The sequence below is a fragment of the Pseudophryne corroboree genome, chromosome 1 (genome assembly GCF_028390025.1).
Source record: "Pseudophryne corroboree isolate aPseCor3 chromosome 1, aPseCor3.hap2, whole genome shotgun sequence".
NCBI classification, from domain to species: Eukaryota; Metazoa; Chordata; class Amphibia; order Anura; family Myobatrachidae; genus Pseudophryne; species Pseudophryne corroboree.
In genome coordinates, this window is record NC_086444.1 from 759824309 (window position 1) to 759848308 (window position 24000).

Consider the following 24000-nt stretch of genomic DNA (forward strand, 5'->3'; position numbering starts at 1 on the left):
GAGCAGGTTTTCATCCAGGATGTCTCTGTACATTGCTGCATTCATCTTTCCCTCTATCCCGATTAGTCTCCCAGTTCCTGCCGCTGAAAAACATCCCCACAGCATGATGATGCCACCACCATTCTTCACTGTAGGGATGGCATTGGCCTAGCTATGAGCGGTGCCTTGTTTCCTCCAAACATGATGCCTGGCATTCACGCCAAAGAGTTTAATCTTTGTCTCATGAGACCAGAGAATTTTGTTTCTCATGGTCTGAGAGTCCTTCAGGTTCATTTTGGCAAACTCCAAGCGGGCTGCCATGTGCTTTTTACTAAGGAGTGGCTTCCATCTGGCCACACTACCATACAGGCCAGATTGGTGGATTGCTGCAGAGATGTTTGTCCTTTTGGAAGGTTCTTCTCTCTCCACAGAGGAATGCTGTAGCTCTGACAGAGTAAACCATCGGGTTCTTGGTCACCTCCCCCGATCGATCAGTTTAGACGGCCAGCCAGCTCTGGGAAGAGTCCTGGTGGTTCCGAACTCCTTCCATTTACGGATGATGGAGGCCACTGTGCTCATTGGGACCTTCAAAGCAGCAGAAATTTTTCTGTACCCTTCCCCAGATTTGTGCCTCGAGACAATCCTTGTTCGGAGGTCTACAGACCATTCCTTTGACTTCATGCTTGGTTTGTGCTCAGACATGCACTGTCAAGTATGAAACCTTATATAAACAGGTGTGTGCCTTTCCAAATCATGTCCAATCAACTGAGTTTACCACAGGTGGACTCCAATTAAGCTATAGGAACATCTCAATGATGATCAGTGGAAACAGAATGCACCTGAGCTCAATTTTGAGCTTCATGGCAAAGGCTGTGAATACTTATGTATGTGTGATTTCTTCGTTTTTTATTTTTAATACATTTTCAAAAATCTGAAAAAACAAAACCGTTTTCATGTTGTCATTATGGGGTATTGAGTGTAGAATTTTGAGGGGGAAAATTAATTTATTCCATTTTGGAAAAAGGCTGTAACATAACAAAATGTGGAAAAAGTGAAACGCTGTGTCACATCTGCATGAAAGTGTTTATAGAGGAAAGTTAACAGCCAGCTCACTCCGGTCTTATCATTGGAAAGAAAACCTTTCCTAGAATTACTGTATATATGAAATAATAGATTGTAACTATAGTATGCGGTATTGCTTATAAACAGTCACCCCCACAAACTGAATAAACATTTTGGTAAAAAATAAAAATAACCTGTTAGATATAGTTTACCCTTGTAGTCACAAGAGACATAATAACAGTTTGGATGGCAACAAAAGAGCTAATGAAATGTTAGATTTCAGTACATACTGATGTGTTTACAGATGCATAGGTTAAGCATAGCTGTCTTCTCTGGCATTATGATAAAATTACATGACTGTAGATAGATAAATGGATGAATTCATAAAGCTGATGACTTAGAAAGCTTTCCATGTATATGCAGACAGAGTATACTTTCACGACAGGGTTCAAAGTTTAACTATAGTTCTCCATCAACAGGTTTGTTTTCATATTTACGGAATGTAACGTTCAATCATTTTTCCATACATTTGTTTACAATTTCTGTGATCATTCTCAATAGTCTGTTTATAGAGGAACATAATTTTCCAGTGATAAGACACATTTTGTATCACTTTGATATGTGTTTCTGGAACAGTTTAATAAAATTGACCTTTTTCATTATGAAGCCTGCTATTCCGCAAAGTCTCTTATTTTGGTATAATGTTCTGGAGACAGGTTTTCTGTGGGTATGACATTTAAAATTTTACTGTGTTGCACAGACCAATGAGTAAACATTCCAAACATCTACATACTGGGTATGGGACAGAGCCGTCACTAGACATCTTGGTGCCCTGTGCCTATGGTTTATATTCTACAATGCATTGTAGTTATTAATCTGGTATATTATCATGCCTGAACCAGCAGAATTTACTATATTTATAAAGCCAAAATTCTAAGCATGGGCCCCTCCCATTGCATTTCCCCGGTGGGCCCCTGATGCCCCAGCCGGGCACTGCATCCATTACAGTGGGCAGTGCCAGTGCTGCAGCTGGCAGCGGGTTCTGGGTCACAGTGGATGTGGGGGTGCCGGTTTTCTGCCCACAGTGACTATGCACATGGGGTGTAGAAAATGGGGGGGGGGGGGCAGAGGCGGCAGTTCCCCCCGCCCTCTCATTATTTCTGTTGGGTGGGCAAAGACTGGACTTCTACACTCCAGCTGTAGAAGAATCTCCAGCAGGTGGTATTGTTCTTGGTGATTATCATGACTGTGCTCCATTCAGCTTCAACATTAGTGTGCACCTTTATCGCACTTCATCATCTGAAAACGTATCTCAGATCTATCCTTGTGTATCAATGCCCATTTCCTTATAGATTGTAATCAGGGCTCTCTTACCTCTATGTCTTTCTCTTATTACCCAGTTTTGTGTTATTACTGTTGTTCCATTTGTAAAGCGCGACGGAATATGCTGCGCTATATAAGAAACTATTAATAAATGATAATAAATAAATAGATTGATGCAGAAACACCTAACGCATATCCTGTTTCTTCTTGTTCACCAAGAACACACTGTTGCGCTGAACTTGTACGACGTGCTCACTCAGAGAGTTAGTAACCAGAAATGAAGAGACATATTTTTGCCAAAGTGTAGGAGTACTGTAGGTCCTTCATGCTGCTTTATATCATGGGACCGGTTGTAATGGCTTGTGAGTTGGCCGGAGCTCCGAAACTCTGGCTGAACTCGTAAGTTTTTTTAAAGCAGCAATCATTTACAAGGCAAACATTGGTTGATTTTGCCTTGTAAATGTTTGCTGCTTTAAAAAAACGTACAAGTTTGGTTGGAGTCTCAGAGCTCCGGGCGTCTCGCAAGCCATTACATCCGGCCCCAGATATCTGTTCTGAACTTGTGAAACTTTTTTTTAAATATAGATTGTCTTAGTATAATGTACAAAATGTTCTTTAAGATAGATTGCCTTAGTATACAGATTGATTCAGAGGCGGAACTACCACCAGTGCGTTGCACTGGGGCCCGCCTCTGTCCAGGGGCCCAAAGCATGTAATGAGTCAAACTGGCTCATTACATGCCGCTGTGTGCTGCGGGCAACCGCTGCCTACAGCACACAGCCGCCCGGAGAGGAGAGAAGAACAGCGCAGCGGTACGGGGGGGAAAAGGAGGAGGAGGGAGGTGGAGGAGGGAGCCGCAGTAGTGCTGTTTCATTGGTTGAGGCGCTGCTGCTGCTGTCCCTCTGCTTCACTATAGGCTGTTCTCCGCCGCTGCGAAGCGCATCCCTGCATTCACAGCGGCGGAGAACAGCCTATAGTGAAGCAGAGGGACAGCAGCAGTAGCGCCTCCACCAATAACACAGCGCTATAGCGGCTCCCTCCTCCACCTCCCTCCTCCTCCTTCTCTCCTGCCCGGGATCTCTGGAGAAGCTGCACCGAGGAGCCTGAGCCAGCGGAGAGGGTAAGTATAATTCTCTTTCTTTCTTTCTTTCTTTCTTTCTTTCTTTCTTTCTTTCTTTCTTTCTTTCTTTCTTTCCAAAAAGGGGGACTGTCTGCCGTAATGTGTAAAAAAGGGGGAATCTGCCTGCCGTGATGTGTAAAAAAGGGGGAATCTGCCTGCCGTGATGTGTAAAAAAGGGGGAATCTGCCTGCCATGATGTGTAAAAAAGAGGGAATCTGCCTGCCGTAATGTGTAAAAAGGGCACGCTGCCTGCCGTAATGTGTAAAAAGGGCACGCTGTCTGCCGTAATGTGTAAAAAGGGCACGCTGTCTGCCGTAATGTGTAAAAAGGGCACGCTGTCTGCCGTAATGTGTAACAAGGGCACGCTGTCTGCCGTAATGTGTAACAAGGGCACGCTGTCTGCCGTTATGTGTAAAAAGTGCACGCTGTCTGCCGCTATGTGTAAAAAGGGCATGCTGTCTGCCGTTATGTGTAAAAAGGGGGACACTGTCTGCCATAATGTGTAAAAAGGGGACGCTGTCTGCCGTAATGTGTAAAAAGGGGAATCAGTCCGCCGTAAGGTGTAAAAGGGTCTCTACCTGGTGTAGTGGTGCTACTGTGCGGCGTAATTTGAATAATGGAGACTACTGTGCACCGTTTTATGAATTGGTATTATTTTGTGGTCACACCCCTTCCCCACGAAGCCACGCCCCTATGTATTTTTGCACGCGCCTACGGCGCGCACTACCCCTGTCTTGCATGCAGGGGTGGAGCTCCAGTGCCGTTTCTTGCATACAGTGCTAAAATGTCTAGTTTAGGCACTGTTGCTAGGTATCCATTTCTCTGGCCCCTCACCAGATCCTCTCCAGGGGTGCGGGAGCGGACTTGGATGGGATGGGGGGGGGGGGGCAGAGCATTTTGTCGCACCTGGGCCCCCCGCTCGCTAGTTCCGCCACTGGATTGATTGATTTGTTTATTTTTAAAAACTCTAATTGTTCCTTTCATGAACATTTCATAAATAACCTGTATTGATGAACAACTATTCACTTTACTTTTACCCTGAATTTCGGGCGTTGCATTCATAAACAAACGTGAGATAAATCAATTTAAATTTATAGCACATACCATAACCAGTGAGGCAGTGACTTTAGCTATAAAAATACTACCAATCAAATGAGATTAGGCTGTCAACGAAATCTGAATAAAAACTAATTAATGACTATGAATAATGTACATTTTCAAGATGAACAATTGAATGTGTCTTATCCTTCTAACAGCTATTGTACTGATAGTTATTTATTAATAATAAACCAGGTAGAAGGCAAGAAACCAGGGGGGTAATTTAGATCTGAACGCAGCAGCAAATTTGTTAGCTAATGGGCAAAACCATGCGGGGGGGGAGGGTCGCAGATATAACGTGCAGAGAGAGTTAGATTTGGGAGGGGTGTGTTCAAACTGAAATGTATAATAATAATAATAATAATAATAATAATTTTATTTATATAGCGCTCTTTCTCCAATAGGACTCAAGGCGCTTAACAGATACATAGGATAATATAGTACAGAAAATAATGAAGTACAGAACAGTTTTTCATAAAATACAGAAGCATGTAGATACTAAAGGGACAATTATGGGAATGCTTGAGTAAAAAGGAAAGTCTTGAGTCTACTTTTGAAGGATTCTATAGTTCGGGCCTCTCGCACTATGCGGGGAAGTGAGTTCCATAGAGACGGAGCCGCATGACTAAAAGCTCGACCCCCAGATGAATTACGGGAGATTCTAGGTACTGCTCTCTCTGCACGTTATATCTGCCCCCCCCGTTCCCTGCAGTGCACATGGGTTTGCCCGTTAGCTAACAAATTTGCTGCTGCGATCAGATCTGAATTAGGTCCAAGGTCTCTTAAGTAAGCAACCTTGAATCTTGTTTCCTTGTTTTTTTTTCCCTCTTATTTTTAAAAGCAATGCATTATAATCTTTTGTCCATATTTTGCAATATTATTTTTCTGCAACCAAAAATCTTGCAGATATTTCTCAGATTTAAAATATACTTTAGTATAGTGTATTCTCCGTGTCTTTTGTCGAACTCGCGAGACTGTGAGGTCAGAAGCTACATACCTATATGTAAGTCAGTGTGGAATATTAATATTTGTGTGGAGAACCGAAAGACTCCTGTAACTATTTTGGTGGTGGCAGAGGTATTTTATATTTATCCTGAGTGACCGAAGTCTGCACCCGTCATAACCCAGCTGTCTTAGATTGCTGTATCTGAGGATAGGCTGGATATTGTGACAGATTGGTATAAATACATTTTAATAGCAAAATAAACAATTAAACTGGGGTTGGCCAACCCCAGAAACACTGATGAAAAATAACATAGGATTGGGAGTCTTTGTATATCTACAGTCACTATTGCAACAGTCGTAAAACGGGATACCACATGTGAGAAAAAAGGGCTCTAGGCCCTATAGTAGTCCTTGGTCTTTGTTCCCTCCCCCAAATAAATTTTTATTCCTATGTCCCTGACTATGGGCCTAATTCTGAGTTGATCGCAGCAGCAAGTTTGTTAGCAATTGGGCAAAACCATGTGCACTGCTGGGGGGCAGATATAACATGTGCAGTGAGAGTTAGATTTAGGTGGGGTGTATTCAAACTGAAATCTAAATTGCAGTGTAAAAATAAAGCAGCCAGTATTTACCCTACACAGAAATGATATAACGCACCCAAATCTAACTCTCTCTGCAAATGTTATATCTGCCACCCCTGCAGTGCACATGGTTTTGCCCAATTGCTAACAAACTTTCTGCTGTGATCAACTCAGAATGCCCCCTATATGCACCCTTGTTACGGCTCTGGTATGGGCGATCCGATAAGGCAGTGTAGCCCAGTAAAAAGTTGCCATTTTTGCAATCAACTCTGAAATTAAAGGGGCAGTATGAGAATCATTGTTATGTTTGCATTCACTGTGTTTATAAATTGCATGAAGTGGTAGAAACCTGGCAGAAACAAAGGGTTATAGATGTGTCCTCATGCATTTAGCCCCAATACGCCAGGCAGCACAAAATGCCTGGTTGGAGTGAGCGGCTAGGTCCCCTGCAACTCTGCTAGGGCCAGGCGTCTTTTATATATATATATATATATATATATATAGTATTAATCGCTATGCGATACGACTAATACACACCAAGAGACTGTGCTGATTAGTTTGATATGTGACACTTATCTGTGTGTGACTTTGCAAGTCTGAATATGGAGCACAATGGAACTTGGCATGGATGAAAGCTGCTGTCGCTGCATCATAGCCCATCACTGGCATATTTCTAATGGGTACAGTGTGTGCCCTGAGTCCAGGGGGGGGCCCATACCGCACATGCAGCACCCATTTCTTGAATATTTACCACTCCAGAGTCCAGCGCCGATGGCAGCAGTGCTGCATAAAGCACATGCGCAGTAGAGAACTCACCGGGAAAATGGCTGCTGTGCCATTTTTCCCAGAGATCGGCAAATGCACAGTAGAGTCTAAGCCCTTTAGTGCTCAGACTCTACAGCGCCGTGGGTAGAGAGGAGGAGGCCCAGACAGAGGAGGCTGCACGCGGATTTCCTCCTTTCTTAAACGCCCCTGTAGCATTTCATATACAAATTTAGAGATTCAGTCCCACACAGATATACAATTGTCACATGTCTCCTGGTTCAACAAATTTTTGGGTAAAAAGATGAGGAAAAAAGATGCCCAGCACTAGCAGAGTCTCAAGGGACCTGGCGACTGCAGCAACAATGTGTGAGGGCACACATATGTATCGTTGTTTTATAAATAGACTGATAAAGGGGAGCCATAAAACATGCTTGTTTGCAGTACACAATAGTAAATAGATCTATTGATTCATGAGGTATAGAGGTGGCTGTTTGACATTTATGTGTCTGAATGATTTAGTGACTATTTTGACCTAACAAGGACATCTCTATATGTACCTAAAATACATTAATCATATATAAAAATGGAAACATTTAGGGGTAACAGTAATATGGTCCAACCTAGTTTTGCTTTAAAAATATGCCCGAAGTCCCGCACCACCTGCAACTCAGACCGTATTATATTTACACCATAGAATGAAATACACATTGGTGATTTTCTTATAACTGTTCTTTGCATGCTGAGAAAGTGCTGAGCCAGAGATAAGAGGCTTTACAGTATAGAACGAGACAAATATGCAGAGTTGCAGAATTTAATACAAGCTTATATAAAACTTCTTTAGTCCCTTTAAAACTTTCTCTGCTTCTAAAGACAGAAAAAGACTGAATATCTATCATGACGTTATAACATAAAATAGTGTAGGGATCTTTAAAGGTCGATTTAGGGATCTCTTAAAATAATTTATTACTTCTGTCTGAAAATAAATAAAACTCATTATAGGAAGCAATACATTTCATGCTTGCTCACTCAGTATGGACATGGCTAGCAATGTGTGGCCTTAGATTCATTGTCACATGTGTTAACTCATTCCATAATGTGTAGGATGTCAGTTTTTCTTAGACTGAAGGCTGGTTTTGATGGCAAAAATGCAGCATTTGGTTGTTTGTGACTGGTGGGATTGTTTGGAGAGGTTCATGATTAAGGAGCTATTCAATCACTCTCTTGATATTATTTTTTTTAACAGTTATTTATAGTGATAAGCGGGTTCGGTCCCTCAGGATCCGAACCCCCCGAACTTCACCCATTTTACACGGTTCCGAGGCAGCCTCGGATCTTCCCGCCTTGCTCGGTTAACCCGAGCGCGCCCTAACGTCATCATCCCGCTGTCGTATTCTCGCGAGATTCGTATTCTATATAAGGAGCCGCGCATCGCCGCCATTTTCACTCGTGCTTTGGAGATGATAGCGAGAGGACGTGGCTGTGTTCTCTCAGTTTCTGTGTTCAGTGTGCTGCAAATATCTGTGCTCAGTGTGCTGCAAATATCTGTGCTCAGTGTGCTTGCAAATATCTGTGCTCAGTGTGCTGCAAATATCTGTGCTCAGTGTGCTTGCAAATATCTTCGTTCTCTGCCTGAAAAACGCTCCATATTTGTGCTGCATTGTAGTATATAGTAGGAGGACAGTGCAGAATTTTGCTGTGACCACCAGTATATATATAGCAGTACGGTACAGTAGTCCACTGCTCTACCTCTGTGTCGTCAAGTATACTATGCATCCATACCTGTGCTGCATTTTAGTTGTGCGCAGTATATAGTAGGAGGACAGTGCAGAATTTTGCTGACCACCAGTATATATATAGCAGTACGGTACAGTAGTCCACTGCTCTACCTCTGTGTCGTCAAGTATACTATGCATCCATACCTGTGCTGCGTTTTAGTTGTGCGCAGTATATAGTAGGAGGACAGTGCAGGATTTTGCTGACCACCAGTATATATATAGCAGTACGGTACAGTAGTCCACTGCTCTACCTCTGTGTCGTCAAGTATACTATGCATCCATACCTGTGCTGCGTTTTAGTTGTGCGCAGTATATAGTAGGAGGACAGTGCAGAATTTTGCTGACCACCAGTATATATATAGCAGTACGGTACAGTAGTCCACTGCTCTACCTCTGTGTCGTCAAGTATACTATCCATCCATAACTGTGCTGCATTTTAGTTGTGCGCGGTATATAGTAGGAGGACAGTGCAGAATTTTGCTGACCACCAGTATATATATAGCAGTACGGTACAGTAGTCCACTGCTCTACCTCTGTGTTGTCAAGTATACTATGCATCCATACCTGTGCTGCATTTTAGTTGTGCGCAGTATATAGTAGGAGGACAGTGCAGAATTTTGCTGACCACCAGTATATATATAGCAGTACGGTACAGTAGTCCACTGCTCTACCTCTGTGTCGTCAAGTATACTATGCATCCATACCTGTGCTGCGTTTTAGTTGTGCGCAGTATATAGTAGGAGGACAGTGCAGGATTTTGCTGACCACCAGTATATATATAGCAGTACGGTACAGTAGTCCACTGCTCTACCTCTGTGTCGTCAAGTATACTATGCATCCATACCTGTGCTGCATTTTAGTTGTGCACAGTATATAGTAGGAGGACAGTGCAGAATTTTGCTGACCACCAGTATATATATAGCAGTACGATACAGTAGTCCACTGCTCTACCTCTGTGTCATCAAGTATACTACAAAAGTTCAGTAAAATGACCCAAAAATCTAAATTAAAAGCATCTGATGAGAAGCGTAAACTTGCCAATATGCCATTTACGACACGGAGTGGCAAGGAACGGCTGAGGCCCTGGCCTATGTTCATGGCTAGTGGTTCAGATTCACATGAGGATGGAAGCACTCATTGTCTCGCTAGAAAACTGCAGTGCCACTCCTAGATGGGCCAGGTGTTTGTGTCGGCCACTTGGGTCGCTTAGCTTAGCCATCCAGCGACTTTGGTGCACCTCTTTTTTTCTTTGCATCATGTGCTGTTTGGGGACTATTTTTTAAATCTGCCATCCTGTCTGACACTGCAGTGCCACTCCTAGATGGGCCAGGTGTTTGTGTCGGCCACTTGGGTCGCTTAGCTTCGTCACACAGCTACCTCATTGAACCTCTTTTTTTCTTTGCATCATGTGCTGTTTGGGGACTATTTTTTAAATCTGCCATCCTGTCTGACACTGCAGTGCCACTCCTAGATGGGCCAGGTGTTTGTGTCGGCCATTTGGGTCGCTTAGCTTAGTCACACAGCTACCTCATTGCACCTCTTTTTTCTTTGCATCATGTGCTGTTTGGGGACTATTTTTTAAATCTGCCATCCTGTCTGACACTGCAGTGCCACTCCTAGATGGGCCAGGTGTTTGTGTCGGCCACTTGGGTCGCTTAGCTTAGCCATCCAGCGACCTTGGTGCACCTCTTTTTTCTTTGCATCATGTGCTGTTTGGGGACTATTTTTTAAATCTGCTATCCTGTCTGACACTGCAGTGCCACTCCTAGATGGGCCAGTTGTTTGTGTCGGCCACTTGGGTCGCTTAGCTTAGCCATCCAGCGACCTTGGTGCACCTCTTTTTTTCTTTGCATCATGTGCTGTTTGGGGACTATTTTTTAAATCTGCCATCCTGTCTGACACTGCAGTGCCACTCCTAGATGGGCCAGGTGTTTGTGTCGGCCACTTGGGTCGCTTAGCTTAGTCATCCAGCGACCTCGGTGCAAATTTTAGGACTAAAAATAATATTGTGAGGTGTTCAGAATAGACTGGAAATGAGTGGAAATAATGGTTACTGAGATAATAATACTATGGGATCAAAATGACCCCCAAATTCTATGATTTAAGCTGTTTTTGAGGGTTTTTTGTAAAAAAACACCCGAATCCAAAACACACCCGAATCCGACAAAAATTTTCAGGGAGGTTTTGCCAAAACGCGTCCGAATCCAAAACACGGCCGTGGAACCGAATCCAAAACCAAAACACAAAACCCGAAAAATTTCCGGTGCACATCACTAGTTATTTATATAGTGCACACATATTACACAGCGTTTTTGAGGGATTATTTTGTCATTCCTATCAGTCCCTGCTCCAGTGTATTTATTTTATACACATACACTAGGGTTAAGGGGTATACACACGAGAAGATAAAAATGGAGGATATGCAAGATAAAGATATCATCGTGCATATCTTCCAGTGTGTATGCATGATATCGAGAACGATGCGCGCTCCCGCGGGTCATTATCAGTTATATTTATCAACTGAATATCCAGTGCAATTTAGGTTATATCTTTCATGACTGCATGTTCAGGAATGGGAGGGGTGATATCACTGGACAGTTTCACTATGTTTTTCACTGTGTATGCTCTATATCGTTCATTCTGCTGCTGTGGACATTTCTAGGGATTTTTAACTTTATCTTTATTGTTCTCCCCTGTACTTATTTTTGTCAGAAGCCAATTATCCTATCCTATCCTACCAGTATATATTTAAGTCTTGGGGGGAGAGGCTGAAATACATGGAGGAGACCCATGCAAAGACAGTAAACATACACAGCGGCGTAGAGAGTCACACGGGCAGAGCCGGCCATAGGTATAGGCAAACTAGGCAATTGCCTAGGGCATTTGATATGCCTAGGGGCATCAGCAGCTTCTGCTGATTAAAATGATATGCGGCATGCCTATATTCTGTGTGTGGCATTTCATATGCAGATACAGCCTTATGCTAGCCATACATCAGACCAACTTCAGACCAACTTTTCTCCAACACTCCAAACTTCCAACCATCCAACTTGTCTGTTCAACTAAAACAGTGCCCCATACATTTCACCAACTTTTTACCAGTGCTCCACACATCTAACCAACTTTTCATCAGACCAACCAACCTTCCAACTTCTGTCCAACTTGTGATGTCACCGAAGTAGGCGGACAGTGCCTTCCTACAGTTCTTCAGTTTTGTTTTGTTTTTTTCATTTCAAAACATGCAGAATTGTCTTTTTTTCAGTGAAACTGGGCTTTTCTTTCACCACCATACATTTATTAGATTTACTTGTTTTTATACTGAACTATGGATACCAGCATGGTTGGGCTGCCAAGGCAAATTATATATATATATATATATATATACCAGATGTAGATATTCGGCACTCCCAATGTAGTAAAATGTACAGCTTGCCTGGTGCCCTCCTGAGCTTCAAAAAGCAAACATATCACAAACGATAGGCGGCACTCTAGGACTTTTCAAAAATCAAGAACATACGTGACCCTGTTCTGACAGCTTAACGTTTCGGTCATTTTCAATCCGCCACACTTTGCTGGCGGAATCTAATAAAATTTTTTAAAAACATGTTTTTTTTGTGTTTTTGTGGGTGGGTAATAGCATATCTATTTATATTAGAAGGGATTAGGTACTTGGTTTGTCTTTTTTGGAGGCACAAGTATTATTTATATATTTTTAAAAAGATTATTATTATTATTATTATTATTATTATTATTATTATTTTTTTAAATGGAATGGGAAAAACCTGAAAAAAAATTGCGTGGGGTCCCCCCTCCAAAGCATAACCAGCCTCGGGCTCTTCGAGCCGGTCCTGGTTCTAAAAATGCGGGGGGAAAACGGACAGGGGATCCCCCGTATTTTTAAAACCAGCACCGGGCTCTGCGCCTGGTGCTGGTGCAAAAAATACGGGGTACAAAAAGAGTAGGGGTCCCCCGTATTTTTTACACCAGCATCGGGCTCCACTAGCTGGACAGATAATGCCACAGCCGGGGGTCACTTTTATAAAGTGCCCTGCGGCCGTGGCATTAAATATCCAACTAGTCACCCCTGGCCGGGGTACCCTGGGGGAGTGGGGACCCCTTCAATCAAGGGGTCCCCCTCCTCAGCCACCCAAGGGCCAGGGGTGAAGCCCGAGGCTGTCCCCCCCATCCAAAGGCTGCGGATGGGGGGCTGATAGCCTTGAGAAAATTAAAAGAATATTGTTTTTTCCAGTAGTACTACAAGTCCCAGCAAGCCTCCCCCACAAGCTGGTACTTGGAGAACCACAAGTACCAGCATGCGGGAGAAAAACGGCCCGCTGGTACCTGTAGTTCTAATGGGAAAAAAATACCCAAATAAAAACAGGAGACACACACCGTGACAGTAAAACTTTATTTCACACATGTCGACACACACATACTTACCTATGTTGACACGAAGCAGTCGGTCCTCTTCTCCAAGTAGAATCCACGGGTACCTGAAAATAAAAGATAATTATACTCACCTGATCCAGGGTCCAGATTATAATCCACGTACTTAGCAAAACAACAAACCGAACACCCGGACCAAACGGACTGAAAGGGGTCCCATGTTTACACATGGGAACACTTTCCACGAATACAGAGACACCCCGGTCACAGCTGTCACAGAAGTGTCTCTTCAGCCAATCAGGAAGCGCCACTCCGTGGCACTCACCTGATTGTCTCCGTGCGCGTATGAAGTGACAGAAGGCTGGCGGAGGGGGGCCGCGGGGGGGGGGGTGAATTAGCGGTGCGGGAGCCGGTGCGGGCTGGAGCTGGCCCTGGTGGTGGTGAGGGGGAAGGGGTGCCGCGATCTTGGGGGGCAGTGACTGCAGGAGGGGAGCAGAGGTCCCGCGATCGCTGGTGATATGCGGGGGGTGCCGCGATCGTGGATGATATGCGGGGGGTGCCGAGGTCGCGGGTGATATGCGGGGGTGCCGCGATCGTGGGTGATATGCGGGGGGTGCCGCGATTGCGGGTAAGTTGCGGGGGGTGCCGCGATTGTGGGTAAACTGCAGGGGGTGCCATGATTGCGGGTAAGTTGCGGGGGGTGCCGTGATTGCGGGTAAGCTGCGGGGGGTGCCGCGATCGCGGGTGGGGTGCGGGGGTGCCGCAACCGCAGGTGGGGTGCCAGTGATCGGGGGTGGCGTGCGTGGGTGCAGCAATCATGGCTAGGGTGCGGGGGGTGCCGCGATCGTGGGGTATCGCGGGAGGGGTGCCACTGCTGGGTGTCCTGTGACAGCGGGGGGGGGGTGTGTGTGCGGCTGATGTGCGGGGGGGGGGTGCGTTGAATTAGCGGTGCGGGTGCGGGGGGTGCGGCGAATTAGCGGTGCGGGGGGGGTGCGGCGAGTTAGCGGTGCGGGTCCGGGGGGGGGGGTGCGGCTGATTAGCGGTGCGGGTGCGGGGGGGGTGCGGGGGTGCGTTGAATTAGCGGTACGGGTGCGGCGAATTAGCGGTGCGGGGGGGGTGCGGCGAATTAGCGGTGCGGGTGCGGGGGGGGGTGCGGCTGAGTACCGGTGCGGGTGCGGGGGGGGGGGGTGCGGCTGATTAGCGGTGCGGGTGCGGGGGGGTGCGGCTGATTAGCAGTGCGGGTGCGGCGAATTAGCGGTGTGGGTGCGGGGGGGGGGTGCGGCGAATTAGCGGTGGGGGGGGGTGCGGCGAATTAGCGGTGCGGGTGCGGGGGGGGGTGCGGCAAATTAGCGGTGCGGGTATGGGGGGGTGCGGCTGATTAGCGGTGCGGGGGTGGGAGGGTGGCTGGCGGGCGGCCGGGCGGTGAATTACCGGCGCAGGCGGAGGGAGGCTGGCGGGCGGGGTGTAAATTTGCGGTGCGGGAGCCGGTGCGAAGGGAGGCTGGCGGCCGGGGGGGGGGGGGGAATTACTGCTGGGCGGGCTGAGGGAGGCTGGCGGGATGGATGGGGCGGCCGGCGGAGGAAAGGGACTGGTGGGCGGAGGGGGGTTAATTTGCGGTGGGACTGGCGGCTGGGCAGTGGCGGGTCACTGCGGCTGGGGCGGTGAGGTGGCCGGAGGGGTATGGAGCACAGAGGGTCACCTGCAGCACGAGACAAAAGTAGGCGGACACTAGCAGCCAGTGTCCGCCTACTTATCGTTCAGTTGGGGGGAAGTTTTCCCCTACACCTGAACGATTGGTTGGGAAAATCAAACAGGTTTGATTTTCCCAACTAGTTGGTCAGACCGTTTCTGACCGTTTTCTAGCGTGTGGGAGCAAACGGCTGATAATCGTTTGCTCCCACACACTGCCAGATTATCTTTCCAACCAGCCAACTAGTTGGCTGGTTGGAAATATATCGTCCTGGTGTATGGCTAGCTTTAGTCGCACACATGATTTAGCTATGCTGCATATCATTTTAATCAGTAGAAGCTGCTTGTGCATCCTAGCCACATAGCAATGCAAATAAGATGCATTTTGATTAAAAAAAGGTGCCAGACGTTAACATTGAGGCAAGATTTATGAGGACACATCTGTATCCAAGCAGAGGCAGAGGTCACAGTGTTAGTGGCAGTGTGAGTGCTGTGTGCATCTGAGTGGGTTGGTTGGTTGTGCAGCAGTGTTAGGAATATGTGTAAGGGGCACTATGCATGTCATTATGTGTATAAGGGCATTACTAATGTGCGGCATATGTGTAAAAGAGTACTACTGTATGTGTGTCATTATGTGTATAAGGGCACTAATAATGTGCAGCAAATGTGTAACGGTACTACTGTATGTGTGTCATTATGTGTATAGGGGCACTAATAATGTGCAGCAAACGTGTAGGGTGCACTATGTGTGTCATTATGTGTATAAGGGCATTAATAATGTGCGGCATATGTGTAAGGGACATTATGTGTAAAAGGGCATTAATAAAGGATGTCATAATGTGTAAGGCGCATTATGTTTATAAGGACATTAATAATGTGTGTCATATGTGTAAGGGGCATTACTGTGTGGAATTATGTGTATAAATGCATTACTAATGTGTGGCATTATGTGTATAAAGTGCGCTACTATGTGGCGTTGCATATAGAAAAGGCACTACTGTGTCATGTAAATAAGGAGCAATTCAGTGTGATGTAATGTGAATAAGGGGCTCTACTGTGAGGAGTAACATTTATAAGGTAAAGTGATACTACTGTGGGATGTAATATAAATTATGGACACTATCGCATGATCAAATGTGAATAAAGTTGCAGTACTGTGTGGCGTAATTGGAATTGGGGTTACTATTGTGCGGCCGTGCCCCTTGCCAGCAAAAGCACACCCCTTTTTGGGCTGTGCGCCAAATGTGCAAACTGTTCCTATTTAAAATATAGGGGGTACAAACACCAAAATAAGGACTGCTATGGGTGAGGGATGATGGTGCTGGGAAAGAGGTGCAAGGTCAGAGGCGGAACCAGCGGTGGTGCTAGGGGGCACCAGCGAAAATCTTGCCTAGGGCATCATAATGCTTAGGGCCGGCTCTGCACACGGGGCCCCGGTAATGAAGAGGGGGCATGGCCTAAAAGGGGGTGTGTTGACGTCCTCCACCTGCATACACTACTTACAGCATTCCTAGGGATTCCGAGCTCATCTTGGTAACGTCTCACAGTTAAATGGGCATTACTGGGTAGGGTATGCTGTTCGGTCAGATCTTCTGTACAGAGAATGGCTCTAGTGCAAATGTAGGCAATAGTGATGATGGCAGCTCTTGCAAATGGAGGGCTGGGGGTGGTACGGTCACATAAATGTGGCCACCTCAGAATAGAGGCAGATGCTTGCATTGATTTCTGATGGATGGAAACAGCTGGCGTTGCAAACACTTTACATGTGACTCAGTCCCTCATATTCATTTTGCAGTGTCACTTTATCAAACCTAAGGTCAGTTTAATTTTTTTTTATGTTATAGTCTTATTATTTAATGGTGAAAAATTATCAATTGTGAACCCTACATACCCCCAAAGGGTACCCAGAATGATAATGAGAAACATTATTGCATAAAAAGAGTTGCAATCTGATGATCTTGCCTAAAACATTCCTGCTTCTATTGAAAATAGTAATTCTGTTAATTTTAGAATTCCACGCTAATAGTGCCGGACACATATCAGAACCTTCCCAACTTGGGCCCTCATTCCGAGTTGTTCGCTCGCTAGCTGCTTTTAGCAGCAGTGCAAACGCTAAGCCGCCGCCCTCTGGGAGTGTATCTTAGCTTAGCAGAAGTGCGAACGAAAGGATCGCAGCGCTGCTACAAAAAAAGATTGTGCAGTTTCAGAGTAGCTGCAGACCTACTCCTAGCTTGCGATCACTTCAGACTATTTAGTTCCTGTTTTGACGTCACAAACACGCCCTGCGTTTGGCCAGCCACTCCCCCGTTTCCCCAGCCACTCCTGCGTTTTTATCTGGCACGCCTGTGTTTTTTCACACACTCCCCGAAAACGGTCAGTTACCTCCCAGAAACACCCACTTCCTGTCAATCACTCAACGATCAGCAGTGCAACTGAAAAGCGTCGCTAGACCTTGTGTGAAACTGATCGACTTTTGTGAAAGTATGTCGCGCGTGCGCAATGCGCACCATACGCATGCGCAGAAGTGCCGATTTTTTGCCTGATCGCTGCGCTTCGAACAACGGCAGCTAGCGATCAACTCGGAATGACCCCCCTGATTGTGTAACTCCCTCACTCCAGTCCCTGCTCTCTTGCAAATTACATTTATTGTTGGCATGACTAAAACAAAGCATAAACCTAGCATAGATTTCATGGCACCGGAGACCACATGACACTCACTGCCTTTAATTGCTAACAGTATGTGGCTGTGCTGGATGCATTAACATGTTAATACAAATCACATCCAATATGCAATATACACACAATATGTTCAGTTTCACAATAGCTACATTTGTATTGTAGGCAAGCAGCTGAGGTATAGTGATCTTTGTTCTTTTGTTGATACATTTCCTACTTCTAATTGTATGGAGCAATGGCATCTTTTTCCTCTCACAGGAAAGCCAAGTAACACAAGCCCTTAGTCCAGTAATAGTGCCGACAGCTGGCAGAGTGTTGGTGAAAGCAGTGGTGGCAGTTGTGCTTACAGTAAAAGGTGCGCAGCATCCCTTAGCCAAGAACCAGCTCTAGCTGGATGAGGATAACAGGCACATCTGTTAGTCATGACCACTCACTCACCTAGGCTTACAGTGCCTATAGAAAATCATCATACCCTGTCAAACGCCTTACCTTTTGTCACATTGCACCAAAGAAAATATAAAATAAAAATTGAATCAAACTTTGTCCACTTCATGTACATATATTCTAACCATCAACATGAAAGTGAACATAACATTTGTACAAAATTTTCGCAATTAATATAATTTAATGACTAAAAAAACCTGTTTGCATAAGTGATCATACCCTTAGAGCAACCATCATAAACTTGCTCAGGTACAACCAATGAACTTCCAGATCACACAACATGCTAACTGGCCACCAACTGATATCAATTGTAGTGGTTTTGATTACATCAGCATAAAACTGTCTGTTCCTTGAGGATTCCACTACTAATAGTGCACGATAATGCAAATAATTCTCCATGGTTCGAAAAGTGTTTTTAAGAGGACTTTAGGATTAAGGGCCCGATTCAGACCTGATCGATGTTGTGCGAATTTGCACAGCAGCCGATTATCGAATGACTTCTGATGCATATGCACCGCAATGCGCAGGCACGATGCCAAATAGCATCATAATGGTGTGAAAATTTAGATCGCTAGGCGTACGCAAAGTGATTGACAGGAAGCGGACGTTTGTGGGTGGTAACTGGCCGCCTTCTGGGAGTGCGAGGAAAAGCGCAGGTGTTCCCAGGCGTTTTTTGAGAGGGTGTGTGACGTCAGCTCTGGCCTTCATCAGCCTGTTTGTATCGCACTGTAGGAGTAAGCCCTGGGCTATGCACAGACTGTACAGTATGGAAAAATCATTCGATAGTGAGTGAGTTGTGAACGGATTTTCAGATGTTCGCTGCCTGGTAAAGTTTTTCCATGGCGTACACATGCATTAACATACTTGCACGGGCGGGTTTTCACTCTTCCTGGGCAGCACTATCTGATCGCAGCCCTGTGCAAATTTGCAGCACAGCGATCAGGTCTGAATTAGGCTCTAAGGGGTATATTTACTAATATTCATGTTTTTGCCGTTTTTTGGGTGTTTGAACTCGAATGGTATCGGGTGCATTTTACTGCAACTTTTTGAATCCTGATACGGTCATTTACTAATCTGCCGAGTTTGCAACATTCGTCTTTTCTGATGTCGATGTGATTCGTAATGTCATGCAGTGTTTTACGGGAGTGATGAGTAAAACACTGCCTGACAAAACACAAGGAATCCCGGCCGGATCTGTGAGATCCGTGCAGGGCTTCATTGTGCACCTTAAAAAAAAAAATTAAAGTGTTAAAATTAAAAAAAAGAAATTGCGTGGGGTCCCCCCTCCTAAGCCAAACCAGCCTCGGGCTCTTTGAGCCGGTCCTGGTTGCAAATATCTGGGGGAAAAATTGACAGGGGTTTCCCCATATTTGAACAACCAGCACCGGGCTCTGCGCCTGGTCCTGGTGCCAAAAATACGGGGGACAAAAAGCGTAGGGGTCCCCCGTATTTTTAACACCAGCACCGGGCTCCACTAGTCAGAGAGATAATGCCACAGCCGGCGGACACTTTTATATAGGTCCCTGCGGCCCTGGCATTAAATCACTAACTAGTCACCCCTGGCCGGGGTACCCTGGAGGAGTGGGCACCCCTTAAATCAAGGGGTCCCCCACCTCCAGCCACCCAAGGGCCAGGGGTGAAGCCCGAGGCTGTCCCCCCCCATCCAAGGGCTGCGGATGGGGGGCTGATAGACGTGTAAAAAAAAGAATATTGTTTTTTGTAGCAGTACTACAAGTCCCAGCAAGCCTCCCTGCAAGCTGGTACTTGGAGAACCACAAGTACCAGCATGCGGGGGGGGAACGGGCCCGCTGGTACCTGTAGTACTACTACAAAAAAAAAATACCCAAATAAAAACAGAACTCACACACCTTGAAAGTAAAACTTTATTACATACATGCACACCTACATTCACACATACTTACCTATGTTCACACGAGGGTCGGTCCACTTCTCCAAGTAGAATCCATGGGGTACCTGTGAATAAAATTATACTCACAAAAATCCAGTGTAGATCGGTCCTCTTCTGAGCTTGTAATCCACGTACTTGGCAAAAAAACAAACCGAAAAACCCGAACCACGCCCTGAAAGGGGTCCCATGTTTACACATGGGACCCCTTTCCCCGACTGCCGAGACCCCCCGTGACTCCTGTCACAGAGGGTCCCTTCAGCCAATCAGGGAGCGCCACGTCGTGGCACTCTCCTGATTGCCTGTGCGCTCCTGAGCTGTCAGTCAGGCTGCGCACGGCAGAGATACAATGTAGCGCATAGGCGCTACATTGTATACAATGGTGGGAACTTTGCGGTCAGCGGTTGACCGCGGGTAACCTCACCGCTGACCGCAAAGTACCCACCATTGGATACAATGTAGCGCCTATGCGCTACATTGTATCTCTGCCATGCGCAGCCTGACTGACAGCTCAGGAGCGCACAGGCAATCAGGAGAGTGCCACGACGTGGCGCTCCCTGATTGGCTGAAGGGACCCTCTGTGACAGGAGTCACGGGGGGTCTCGGCAGTTGGGGAAAGTGGTCCCATGTGTAAACATGGGACCCCTTTCAGGGCGTGGTTCGGGTTTTTCGGTTTGTTTTTTTGCCAAGTACGTGGATTACAAGCTCAGAAGAGGACCGATCTACACTGGATTTTTGTGAGTATAATTTTATTCACAGGTACCCCATGGATTCTACTTGGAGAAGTGGACCGACCCTCGTGTGAACATAGGTAAGTATGTGTGAATGTAGGTGTGCATGTATGTAATAAAGTTTTACTTTCAAGGTGTGTGAGTTCTGTTTTTATTTGGGTATTTTTTTGTAGTAGTACTACAGGTACCAGCGGGCCCATTTCCCCCCCGCATGCTGGTTCTTGTGGTTCTCCAAGTACCAGCTTGCGGGGAGGCTTGCTGGGACTTGTAGTACTGCTACAAAAAACAATATTCTTTTTTTTACACATGTCTATCAGCCCCCCATCCGCAGCCCTTGGATGGGGGGGGACAGCATCGGGCTTCACCCCTGGCCCTTGGGTGGCTGGAGGGGGGAGACCCCTTGATTTAAGGGGTGCCCACTCCTCCAGGGTACCCCGGCCAGGGGTGACTAGTTAGTGATTTAATGCCAGGGCCGCAGGGACCTATATAAAAGTGTCCCCCGGCTGTGGCATTATCTCTCTGACTAGTGCAGCCCGGTGCTGGTGTTAAAAATACGGGGAACCCCTACGCTTTTTGTCCCCCGTATTTTTGGCACCAGGACCAGGCGCAGAGCCCGGTGCTGGTTGTTCAAATATGGGGGAACCCCTGTCAATTTTCCCCCCAGATTTTTGCAACCAGGACCGGCTCAAAGAGCCCGAGGCTGGTTTGGCTTAGGATGGAGGACCCCACGCAATTTTTTTTTTCAAGTTTTTACAGTAAACAGACCCTTTCCCATAGATAACCATGCACAGATCTCACTGATCCGTGCATGATTATCCAAACTCGCCTGGAAAAAGCAGGTCTATTTTTTTGCTGCTTTTTTTAACGAATCGCAAAAAAATACACCCGCACTTGAGCACTCAGAGACTAACACCCAAATACGAATGAATAGTGAATACCCGTGTTGTAGGAAATAACAGCCGCGTTTGACCAATGGTCTATTCATTCGTATTTCTGAACTTTGTCATTCAAACCATTACGAATAGTCCAAACACTGCCGAGATTTGTGCTTAGTGAATTCCCGTGTTGGGACTTAGAAAAAAAACAGAAATCGGACAAACTCGATTTTTTAGTAAATTTTGGCCTAAGTTGTGGAAAGGCACTTGTTAGGAGGAGCCGCAGAGATGGCCATCGGTGCTGTTGCCACTGATTGTTTCTATCTATAGCGATGGTGCCACAAGCCATGGTGATGCACACCATCAATGGTTTTAACCAGCAAGGTGGTCTATCTGTACCTCCTGGTAAACTTACTGCTCTATGTGAGCCATCGGCAGAGCTGGTCTGCTGACTGACAGGTGAGCTCAGCCTATCCACTCAGGGAGGTATCCTGGCACAGTCACGCATACTGTATTGTATGTTTGAGTAAGACGGGGGCAGTGCAGGGCTGCTGGCTGACAGCCTAGTGTAGCCCTGCACAGCACTCACTAATAAACAACAACAATCTGCAGTTCCACCATCAATGGCAACCATTCAATATCGGGTGGTAACAATTGATTTCTTAACATCAAAAGTCGAGGGTAGTCCCTAGGAGGATGGTTCTAAAAGGATTTTAGTCTTTCTCTGAGTACCATTTAAAGTATTATTAAGAAGTGGTAAGCATATGGCACCACCAATAACTTGCCTAGAATGGATCGTCCCTCCAAACTGAATGAGGATGTAGAGCAATGAATCTACCAAGATGCCAATGGCAACTTTGAAGGACTTACAAATCTTTATAGTTGAGATTGAAAAATACGATACCACACGCTGCCTCGAGGCATTATTAGAAAGTGAGCAAGCCCGATGGCCAAGCGAAAACGCGTTTTCCCAAGGGACCTCCACCATGGATTCAGCAGCCTGCGGAGATCGTCTGGGACTCTGATATGAACAGAATCTACTGGCAGCGTGTGGTATCATTTTGTAATCTAACCTATGCTGTAGCCCTTAGCTATATGTGAGCACAGATTGTGCTGTATAGACATAATCAATTTACTATAATATGTGACCTAAATCAGAGGTATATAACTGGCACGTATTTTTAGTGATAGAACGTAAGATTACTGTTGCATTCTCTAGTGATGTTTTCCTATATTCTAAGTGTATGTGTGACCCCTGTGACTTTTGAGGGATCCAAGAATTCTCCACTGTGAGGAATGCGCACTCCAATTTTTTGAAAAATTGCTTCTAAAAGGGAGAGAACATACACTGTGGAAGTCACACAGTTTAAGTAGTTAGTTGAGAAGCTGCACTAATTGCGATGACCTCTTTAACTATACTTCACAGCAATATTATGTGCGCTGTACTATTTGCGTTTAGTACTGTCCAGTAAGCACTACAAGGATCCCCGGTATACATTTGGCTGTGCTACAATACAGAGGACAGATTAATGTTACCTTGAATACATCAGTACAAACAAACTGTACTTTACTAACGTAATTTGGACACTGTACATGCGATATGACCACAGAGTATACGCTATCTCATCCTTTTCTACCTGCACTTATTCTGTGAACTCTCATCTGTGATCCAGGGATTTACCTGCCTAACACAGACAGCAGATTCACCACTTTGTATAGCTTAAAGGACTTATCTAGAATCTGCACTCTCCCAATATATCTTTATTTCTGAATCTGGTGCGCTCTCATTAGTGTGTTATGAACCCAGTTCAATCGCTCTACTATCATACCACACCGAATATGCCCGATCTCGTCTGATCTTGGAGGCCAAGCGGTGTTGGGCTGGGTCAGTACTTGTGAGGGAGACCTCCAGGGAATACTGAGTGTTGTAGAGATCCATGAACCATAGGACGATGCCACCATTTTAACACTAACATCAGAAGCACCTTTTTCACCTTTTCTCTTCCTTTCCATCTTCTTTCCTGTGACATATGTTACCAGTATTCCCACATATCTTATATTTAGAACCTGTAATTTGAACACCACTTAGACGGTACAGTTAGGGATACGGTACCACTACAATTGGTCTGAGGTTTTCCCGAGTGCCGATTGGCCCATTGTGGCCTTATTAATACAGTTTTTTATCTGTACTGGTCATGCTGATAATGGTGCAGGATCAATCAATGGCTGCATACCTCCAACCCACCCAACATTGACGGTGACCAGAACATAATCTCTTTTTTCCACATTTCAATTGTATGTGGATGTTTTTTGATTGAATTCGCACATTTTTTTGATAATGAATATCTAAATGTGAACTGAATTTGTATTATTTTGTTTTAGTTTAGGCATTGTTCCTAGCTGCTCTCTGTGAATCACAGAACCTTTTAGTGTTGTAATATTAAAAGTTATATTTTATCCTGAATACATTATACATGGTATCTACCTAACTAATAAGAGTGCGCCCACACAAAGAGTCTTCTTTCTCTCCCTATGTCGTATGTATGGCAGGATGGCAAGAAAGAAGCCTCTTCTGAGAAAGTGCAACACTGAGTCTCATTTGTGCTTTGCTAAATAAAAAAAATAAACCACTTAGAAGGCTCTGA

At 45.5% G+C, this 24000-nt stretch overlaps 1 protein-coding gene and 1 pseudogene across 4 annotated transcripts in view; both read left to right on the forward strand.

Annotated features, from left to right (window-relative positions):
- CCSER1 (coiled-coil serine rich protein 1) overlaps nucleotides 1-24000 on the forward strand; it is a 1413620-nt gene that overhangs the window by 55678 nt on the left and 1333942 nt on the right. The gene's annotated exons all lie outside the window — the stretch shown is intronic.
- On the forward strand, nucleotides 23171-23289 carry LOC134937807 (5S ribosomal RNA; annotated as a pseudogene).